The following is a 10,085-nucleotide window of genomic DNA, read 5'->3' on the forward strand; positions in this document are numbered from 1 at the left end:
TGCTGAGTGAAATAAGTCAATCAGAGAAAGACATGTATCATATGACCTCACTGATATGAGGAATTCTTAATCTCAGGAAACAAACGGAGGGTTGCTGGAGTGGTGGGGGGGTGGGAGGGATGGGGTGGCTGGGTGATAGATGCTGGGGAGGGTATGTGCTATGGCGAGTGCTGTGAATTGTGTAAGACTGTTGAATCACAGATCTGTACCTCTGAAACAAATAATGCAATATATGTTAAGAAAAAAAAAGAAGAAGAAGAAAGTAGCAGGAGGGGAAGAATGAAGGCGGGGAAATTGAAGGGGGAGATGAACCATGAGAGACGATGGACTCTGAAAAACAAACTGAGGATTCTAGAGGGGGTGGGAGGATGAGTTAGCCTGGTGATAGGTATTAAAGAGGGCACGTTGTGCGTGGAGCACTGGGTGTTATGCACAAACAATGAATCATGGAACACTACATCCAAAACTAATGATGTAATGTATGGTGATTAACATAACAATAAAATTTAAAAAAAATAAAAAAATAAAAGGCATGTAAGATGCATGGCATTCTGTAAATACTCAAACAAAGAAAAAACTTATTTTATCTCCTCCTCCTCCATCTTTACCTGAATTAAGAGCTTTCACTGAACAGTGCAAGGCTAAGAAGGTTCACAGTGGGCATGGCCCTATCTCAGTATAGAAGCTATTTGGAAAATATATAACTGTCTTAATCCTAGAAGCTTAGCTGTGTACTGGATCTACTTAATGCAATAAAAAGAAACAGAAACAGAGTAAGAGGCCAGAAGGAAAATGTTAACACACCAAATATCTTCTACAGGTTATAAATTACCTCATAAGGAAAGTAATTTTCCAAAGGTCAGAGCTATAATATATTGTCAACAAATTCCATGATGCAAAAGTTACTAAATGTTACCTTAGCTATTTCTTAAAAGAAATACACAAAAATACCTGAAAAGAGTAAAGAGACCACTTAACATTTAATAACATTGCTTTCGAATATCGAGGGCACAATGGTATATGGTCTCACTGTAATTGTTCCGAACTACATTGGCGTTTCTTGGTCCAGGAAGGAATGAAATGATTCCAAAGACATTTTTAACTCTTACAATAAGAGAAGTTAAGAGCATGTTTATGCTGCCCACACCGAATCTCCTTCTATATATTTAGGCTCAGTTTAAGCAGTGTCAGCCTACTAATGTTGTCTGGCAAAGACCCACTCCATCCCCTGAAGGAGGCCCAGGGGAAAGCTTCTCACTGTCACAGGATTCCTGATCAGGATCCTATTTCACACTGAGTGACAGCATAAGAATAGCAGAAGTCCCCAGAGAAAGCTGCTATGTTTGCCTCTGCTGAAAACACAGTAACTCTCCTTCACGGCTCCTACATCACATCATTTGTGATTTCTCCTCTGATCCACTGATGTCATCCCTGGTGCGGGGAACAAAGGTCTGAAGTTATTGGCTCTATATCACCCAGTTCCTAAACATTGGCAAGTGAAAATTAATGCTTGACAATAAAGCTTTGTCCATAGCTGCTTCCACATGCTGTATTTAGGGCCTCTCTGTAACATTCTCCAGTGCTTGTAAAAATTCCTGTTTGTTGTTGGAAGAAGCTCCTGCTGTCACTGTATCAGCCTAGAGAGAACTTCCTCTGAAACTTGCAAAGCAGCCAAAAGTAACTTCTTTTTGAAGTTTTGGAGAATTCCAGAAACTTTCTTTGGAATACATATACATCGTCCGCTGTATCTCCTGCTTCCCCTGTGAAGTCTGTAGCACCATCATCCCCCAGGGAAGGAAGGTACTTGGGTTATTTTTAGCCTTGTTCAAAGCAAGAAGTTGCAGAAGCCTCAAGACAGACTCAAGTTTCCAGGAGCACTTAGGGTATTTTGCAGAATTATTGAGAATATTATTCAAAAAAGTGGCCAACAATGGAGGTCATTTTCAAAGCAGCAGTGAAGCCCTTCTTCCATAAAATTGAGGTATACCTTGCCCAAGACTTATCTAATCACATGTGCATAAATGTATATGCCATGTTATGGATATTCTGTATATATTGACTAATGTTTATCATTTCTTGAGCACCTGCTATGTACCAGGCTCTTTGGTTTAATCCTCATAAAATCCAGTAAGGTTGTTGCATTATTAACACCACTGTATTCTGAGACACGTTGATATGCCTAGGGCCATGAGACATATATGACAGCACATATTCAAATTCAAGAAAACCTGTATTAAACATGTCTTTTTATTCTGCTGTTTTGACATCTTGGGGCCTTGCTGACCTAGAGGGACTTCCCCTCCAAGAGCTAGCCAATTCTTAGAGTTAGTAAAGGACTGGCCTATGCAAACCAACCAATCTAGAGCTCATAACCCAACCACTTCATCTATCAGGCTCTCACACTGTAGGCCACTGTCCCCCAACCTAACCACCCCAGAACTAGACAATAAAAGCTTTTGCCTGTGTTTTCCCCTAGTTCCCTCTGTGTCCTGATCAATCTTAATGCTTCCCCGTGTGGCACGGTGTACCCTTCCCTGGGAGCTCTGCATAACAAATCATCTTTCCAATGACAATCATCTTCCAATCTGTTGGCCTCACCTTACCTAAATAATAAAACCTACACTTAGAAACAAGCCTGACTCCAAAGTTTAGTACTTTCTCATGTCACTGGCTTTCCTAGAGGCTTATGATGTGCCAGGCACTCTACCGATCAGGACCTAGACTAAACTGAGACAAGCAAGGCAGGTAGAGTACAAATTTTAGGAGGTGCTCACACTCAGGTCCATGCAAGTGCTGACCCTGCACTGATGTAAACCAGAGAGCAGGTGCTTCTTTACCTGGGTGCCTTACATGTCTCTCTTTAGTGTCAGCCCTGATTCCCATGTCCATGGGCAATAGAGATGAAAGAGCGAGGTTCCGTGCTCAATCTCAAGGAAGAGAGAGACAGGTAAAACAACAATTAGAAAACAGTGCATTGGCCACTGGGATAGAAAATTGCATGGGTGCTCTGGGAGACCAGGGAGAGACTCCTGACTCTGTGGGTATGTGGGAAGGAGGAATCACTAAGGTGGGCTCTTAGCAAAGGAGTCCCTTGACTGGTAACTCCAGGCATGGCTCCCAATAGTTAGGGCTTAGGGAGAAGATGTGCTAACATACATGCAATGAAAGTGTCCTTTATTAGCAGTGGAATTTTTATTTCCACATTCCATAAAAAGCCTTAGTAAAATTGCATCCCATCTCCCTCTGTGATCTTTCAAACACTTTAAAAGGTCAATTCTTTTACAAAGCGATATTTCATTCTGACTTGGAGGGATATTCAAAGTGTCCTGGTTTGGATGATAAATTATAAGATTTCCCCATCTATGAATGACTTTAAGAACACTGGGGAACAGAGTGGAATAGAATAAAATAGAGTAGCACAGCATAGGGTACTTCTGTTAGAACTTCTGTGAGTCTTGGGTATCATTTCATCAATCCTTTATTGATAAATGTGGATACATTTATCAAAGCCTCCATATTTTTATATTAATAAGATAAAATGTTCATGTATAAAAAAACATTTGCAGTCTCTTTCTTTCTTTGCCCATCTCTTCTGCCTTCCCTCTTTCATCTGAATCCTTCCCATCTAAATTTTAAAGAAACAACCCAAAACTTTCTCATATTTCTCTTTAACCAGCAGGAAGATATAGGATCTATTTTGCCATGGGTACATGACTTAACTTTTGAATTACTCTGTTGAAGTCCAAGCCAGCTGGAAGCCTCTCTTGTCTGATTTTGAAGATGTACATCACAAGTCTTAAACACATCAACAATTATAAAAACAATTTAGTGCTGAATTTCCCCCAGCTGCACCTCAGAGGACACCTCAGGTGGCATGAAAGAAATGAGACTGTCAGATTGCTTTGTACCTGGGTCAAGCTGACCTCCAAATGGTCAAATCATTAAAATCAGAATGCCAAAAGTTAAGCAAACAACACAGAGCACTAGAAACTGTAATAAACAGATTGAGAGGTAATACAAAACTCAAGATTAAGAGTTAATATGAAATTCGTGGCTGGCTGCCTCCACAGCCACTCCAGCAGCAGCACCACACAACTGTCAAGCATGTTTGAGTTCTGATACTGTAATATTTCTTTGTGAACTAAGGAAACCTTTGCACTGACCAAAAGATGCAACCTAAGTGGAAGAAAACATATAACTACTGGTTTTGAGGTGGAAGACATTCTGGAGAAGGGACAAGACTGATTACATTCACAAATTATACTGTATAGACCAAGATGCATGCTGACATCTCCTGTGGGTGGTATGATCCAAGTTCAAATACTCACACTAAGAGAGAATGGAGAGAAACAAATCAAGAGGGATAAATGAGCCTAATCAGAGGGTTGGATAATAAAGCAAGGAAATATGCTCTGTATCCACCCTTAGAGAGCCAGGTGTGTGAGCAGAGAATATACTCATATTCATGCTAAGGAGTTGCTAGAAACTGAATGTTTATTTCTCCCCCAAATTCACATGTTGAAGCCCTAAACCCTCATGTTGGAAATGGAGCCTCTTCATGGTAATTGGGTTACCAGACATGGAATCAGCTGACATCTTGGCCTTGGACTTACCAGCCTTCAAAATAGATGGTATTTTGTTATGGCATCCTGAGCAACTGAGTCAGATTTTGGAACTGAGAAGTGGGTGCTGCTGTAACAAATACCTAATCATGTGGAATTGACTTAGGAACTGGGTAATGGACAGAGGCTTGAAGTTTTTTGAGGAATATGGTAGAAATAATAGAAGCTAAAGGCAATCCCAGTGAGATTCCAGATGGAAATGGGAAGCATATTATTGGAGATTGGAAGAAAGAAGATCCTTGTCATAAAGTAACAAAGGACTTGGCTGAAATGTGTTCTAGTGTTTTGTGTCAGATGGAGCTTGTGTGATGTAATTGAATATTTAGCAGAGGAGATTTCTCAGCAAAGCATTGAAGGTATGGCTTGGATCCTCCTTACTGCTTATAGTCAAATACAAAGGAGAGACATGAATTGAAGAATAGTTAAGTGAAAGGAAACTGGAACTTGACTATTTGAAAAATTATAAGCAGATCCATGTTGCAAAAAGTGAGAAAGCTTGTTCTGAAGTGAAGACAATGGGTGTGACTGAACAGTCACTTGATAAAGAGATCATGGGCACCACTCTTGTACCGAAGCAGCCATCTCAGCAGATGCCATGAATAAAGATGGGCTTATGCAAGTGAAACACTGCCATCTGGTATTAAAGGGAACAGAAAAAGCAAGATAAAATGAAGGAAGTCTTACTGAACTTCTTTAATCCTGCAGGACTGGACCATACAGTTATCTGGTCCGTGAATGTGCACTCTTCTTCAAGAAAAGGGAAGAATCATCCAAGTGATTCAGAAATTATCATGACTACCTCTGCTGCCCTGGCTGCTGCCCAGAGCCTTGGAGGCGGGACTGCTTAAAGCCTTGAGAGCCTTCTGCCACCTGGCAGAGCTGTGAGGGCTGGAATGCCAACCCAGAGAGTCTGCAGATGGGACCAACACCTCTGTGGGTCTAGAAGATGGGACTGCCACCCCAGTGTGCCTGAAAGACAGAGCATTGAACCACAGATCACTTAGAATTTGCTTTACTAGGTTTTTTACTTTCTTGGGACATTGTCACCCTTTACATCTTTCCTATTCCTCCCTGTTGGAATGGGATGTCTATCCTACGCCTGCCCCACCATTGTCTTTTGGAAGCACATAACTTCTCTTGTTTGACAGAGTCACAGCTGGAGAGGAGTTTTGCCTCAGGATAAGTTATTCCTCCAGTCTCTCAATCTGATTTAGATAAGATTTTTAAACTTTGGACTTTAGAATTGATGCTGGAATTAGTGAAAACTTTGAGGGTGTGAGGATGGAGTGAATGCATTTCACATGTGAGAAAGACATGAAATGGGATAAGGGGGCAAGAGTGGATCGCTGTGAAATCTATAAAGAGCTTATTAAACTCAACACCCAAAGAACAAATGATCCAATCAAGAAATGCGCAGAAGACATGAACAGACATTTTTCCAAAGAAGACATCCAAATGGCCAACAGACACATGAAAAAGTGCTTAACATCGCTCGGCATCAGGGAAATCTAAATCGAAACCTCACTGAGATACCACCTCACACCAGTCAGAATGGCTAAAATTAACAAGTCAGGAAATAACAGATGTTGGCGGGGATGTGGAGAAAGGGGAACCTTCCTACACTGTTGGTGGGAATGCAAGCTGGTTCAGACACTCTGGAAAACAGTATGGAGGTTCCTCCAAAAGTTGAAAATAGAGCTACCATACAACCCAGGAATTGCACTACTGGGTATTTACCCCAAAGATACCAATGTAGGGATCCAAAGGGGGTACATGCACCCCAATGTTTATAGCAGCAATGTACACAATAGCCAAACTATGGAAAGAGCCAAGATGTCCATTGACAGATGAATGGATAAAGAAGTGGTATATACCTACAATGGAATATTCTGCAGCCATCAAAAGGAATGAAATCTTGCCATTTGCAACGACATGGATGGAACTGAAGGGTATTATGCTGAGTGAAATAAGTCAATCAGAGAAAGACATGTATCATATGACCTCACTGATATGAGGAATTCTTAATCTCAGGAAACAAACTCAGGGTTGCTGGAGTGGGGGTGGGGTGGGAGGGATGGGGTGGCTGGGTGATAGACATTGGGGAGGGTGTGTGCTATGGTGAGTGCTGTGAATTGTGTAAGACTGTTGAATCACAGACCTGTGCCTCTGAAGCAAATAATACATTATATGTTAAAAAAAAAAAAAAAACGAAGAAGAAGATAGCAGGAAGGGAAGAATGAAGCGGGGGAAATCAGAGGGGGAGACGAACCATGAGAGACTATGGACTCTGAGAAACAAACTGAGGGTTCTAGAGGGGAGGGAGCTGGGGGGATGGTTTAGCCCGGTGATGAGTATTAAGGAGGGCATGTACTACATGGAGTACTGGGTGTGTTATACGTAAACAATGAACAATGGAACACTACATCAAAAACTAATGATGTAATGTATGGTGATTAACATAACACAATAAAAAAAAAGAGTGGATTGCTGTGGATTGAATGTTTGCCCCCACAAATTCATATATTGAAGCCCTAATCCCCAGTGTGATAGTATTTGGATATGAAGCCTTTAGGTGGTGATTAGAGTTAGATTAGGTCATGAGAGTGGGACCTCATTATGTCTTTAGTGGCCTTATAAGAAGGGAAAGAGAAAGAGCTATCTCTCTCTCCCTCCACATCACTAAGGAAAGACCATGTAAAGACCTGGTGAGAAGGTGACCATACACAAGCCAGGAAAAGAGCCTTCACCAGGAGTCAATCAGTCAACACCTTGACCTTGGATTTTCCAGCTGCCCAAACTGTAAAAAAATTAAAATGTGTTGTTTAAGGTATTTTGCTATGGCAGCCTGTGCAGACCAAGACAGTAGATATGAATTTTGTGTAATCATTTTTGAAGTAAGTAGAGTACCTGCAATAATTCTTGGCATCATGCAAGAGCAACAAGCCTAAAATAAAGACAAGGGGGTTCTGGAAGGAAGATCCACACTCAATGAAAGGTTCTACAGAAACTGATAAGAGTGGGGAGGACTGGATCCTTTATTGTCCATTGGAAATGTAGGGCTAGCTTACAATTCCCTTGGGAGTTTTTGACAAAAATATGGTATTGGAAGACTCAGAAAAAATGTCCACTGAGTGAATGCACCGCACACTGGGTTGGTGATATTGGAAGCCTGTCATTGATTTAGGTAGGGAGGGTGAAATCCTGGTGATGAGTTCTATGCCCATCAGGCATAGAAAAATTATGCACTAGAGTGCCTCCAGAATTCCTTTATAGTATGGAAGGAATTTTATTTTATTTTATTTTATTTTATTTTATTTTATTTTATTATTTTATTTTATTTATTTTGTTTTATTATTTTATTTTATTATTTTTATTTTGTTTTGTTTCCTTAGTGTTAGTAAGGCTTGGATGGAGACAATCCTACACCATTTTAGACTACAGATGTACAATGACTTTTCAGGAAGTTTAATGTATGGATCATATTCAAGAATGTGAAGTAAATGAAATTTTAGGAAATGAGACTTGAAAATGGAGATGCTAAAGCTAAGTACAAGGCACATGTAAGAATAAATCCACCATTATACTAGAGTCCTATCTGACCATGGTTAGAAGGTCAGGTGGTTATTTCCCAAGGGGTCATGTTATACTACACTCTATTTGTGCCCCATTTTCTATTCTCAAGTGTGAACTTGGAGGACAAGCTTCTGCAAAGCAGGAGTGGATTTATCAAGGTGACTGTGCTGGGCAAGTCCTTTCTTCAAGCCCCCTGGTAAGTTGAGGCCCAGTCCTCACTTTGGTCTAACAGGTCTTCTCCCAGCCCATGAACTATATGCTCAGCTGGCCATGCCTTGTTAAGATCTACAGACTCACCCCACTCTGAGACTGGCCCTTCAGTGTCTGTACAACTCTGCAGCAGGTCAACTGCCCATCCTCAACCCTTATCTATAGCCAGATGTCCATGATTCTAAATGTCTAGCTCAAAAATGGACTTCAATTGCCATAGCCAGGGCATCTCTGCCTTGTTTCTCCTAATTCCCATAAGTGAACTCTTTCTTGTCTCTACCCAATGCAAGCTCAGCTTGTGCGACAAATAGCCATGCTGGACAACGTACAGGAACGCTCTTTCCTTGGGTACTCCAATAAGCAATACATCTGCATTTATATCTGTTGTTCTTCAACTGAAGTGTGTTATGAGGTGTATTTGAATTTGAGCAATATTCAGCCTAATTTCTTTTATTGACTGCACTGAAAAATTATTTAGAAGATCTAACTTAATGCAGCCTGAGACTGAGATTGCCAGAGAAAATCACTGGCTTTATATATTAGACAAATATAAATGATTCTGTGGGTAAATGTTTTTGTATGTTTAACTAAATACATAGGAAAAGGCAGTGATTGACTTAATTGTGCCTTATGTGTTGTTTCCGAGCATTCCTTCATTTAAAAGAATATATATTTCTGTTAAGTTTATTCTCTAATTTTATTCTCTTAATTTCAAACCCATGGAACTTGTAGAAACTGCTGTTATTTATTTAAAAAAATAAAAAGCAGAAACATAGCCAAAAATAATAAAATGCTGAGAAGTATTAACTCCCTGTGCATCTATCCATCTCTCCCTACTCATTGCCCCACTCCACAGAGACAACAGCCTTAACTTCTTCTCATAGATGTTTCATGACTGTTTATGCTTATGTTGGTTTTTAATGTGTCCATTTTAGGACCTTGTCTATTAACTTCTTGCTCAAGATAAATTTAGCATTTTTAGAATTATTTCCTCTTGTCTTTTCTGTTCCCTTCTACCACCACCTCTTGATTTTTATGGTTCTATAAATATTTTAGCTTCCATTTTAGCTGTACTTCTAAAATTTTAAAAATATACCTAAACTTCTTTTTCTTTTCATCATTTTGAGCATTATGCCTAGAATACCCATATTATAAGATGGTAATATTACTTCACTCCCCTTCCTCTCCCACTACCAGATTCTGACAGCTCTCATTTTGCTTTGTCATTGCTGAGGCAGCTGACACTTCTCTTCTGTTATCTTAATTATGTATTCTGTTCTTAGTTTGTTGATTTTCTCCAGTATTTGAAAGCCAGTAAAGATCCCTGAAGTGAGTCAAAGCCCTAAGCAATCAGGTGCTTCCTTCCACTTAAAAACTGTGACAATGGGCAAATCACAAGAACTTTCTAGACTTTCCAATATGGTAGCCTCTATCTATTTATGCTTATTTGCATTTAAATTATTGTTAGATTTAATAAAATTTAGAATTCTGTCAGTCACACTAGCCACATTTTAAGTGCACAATAGCTCCATGTGGCTAGTGGTTACCATATCAAACAGTGTAGATACAGAAAATTCCCATCACCATGGAAATTTCTATTTCTGCATTCTAGACTATAGGTTCTCAGTAGGTGAGATGGGGAAGATGAACTAGATGATCTCCCAACTGCCTTCTGACTCT

Source organism: Eumetopias jubatus, unplaced genomic scaffold, assembly GCF_037043125.1.
Source record: "Eumetopias jubatus isolate StellerSeaLion01/CBP00866 unplaced genomic scaffold, mEumJub1_p1.0 scaffold_1, whole genome shotgun sequence".
NCBI lineage: Eukaryota > Metazoa > Chordata > Mammalia > Carnivora > Otariidae > Eumetopias > Eumetopias jubatus.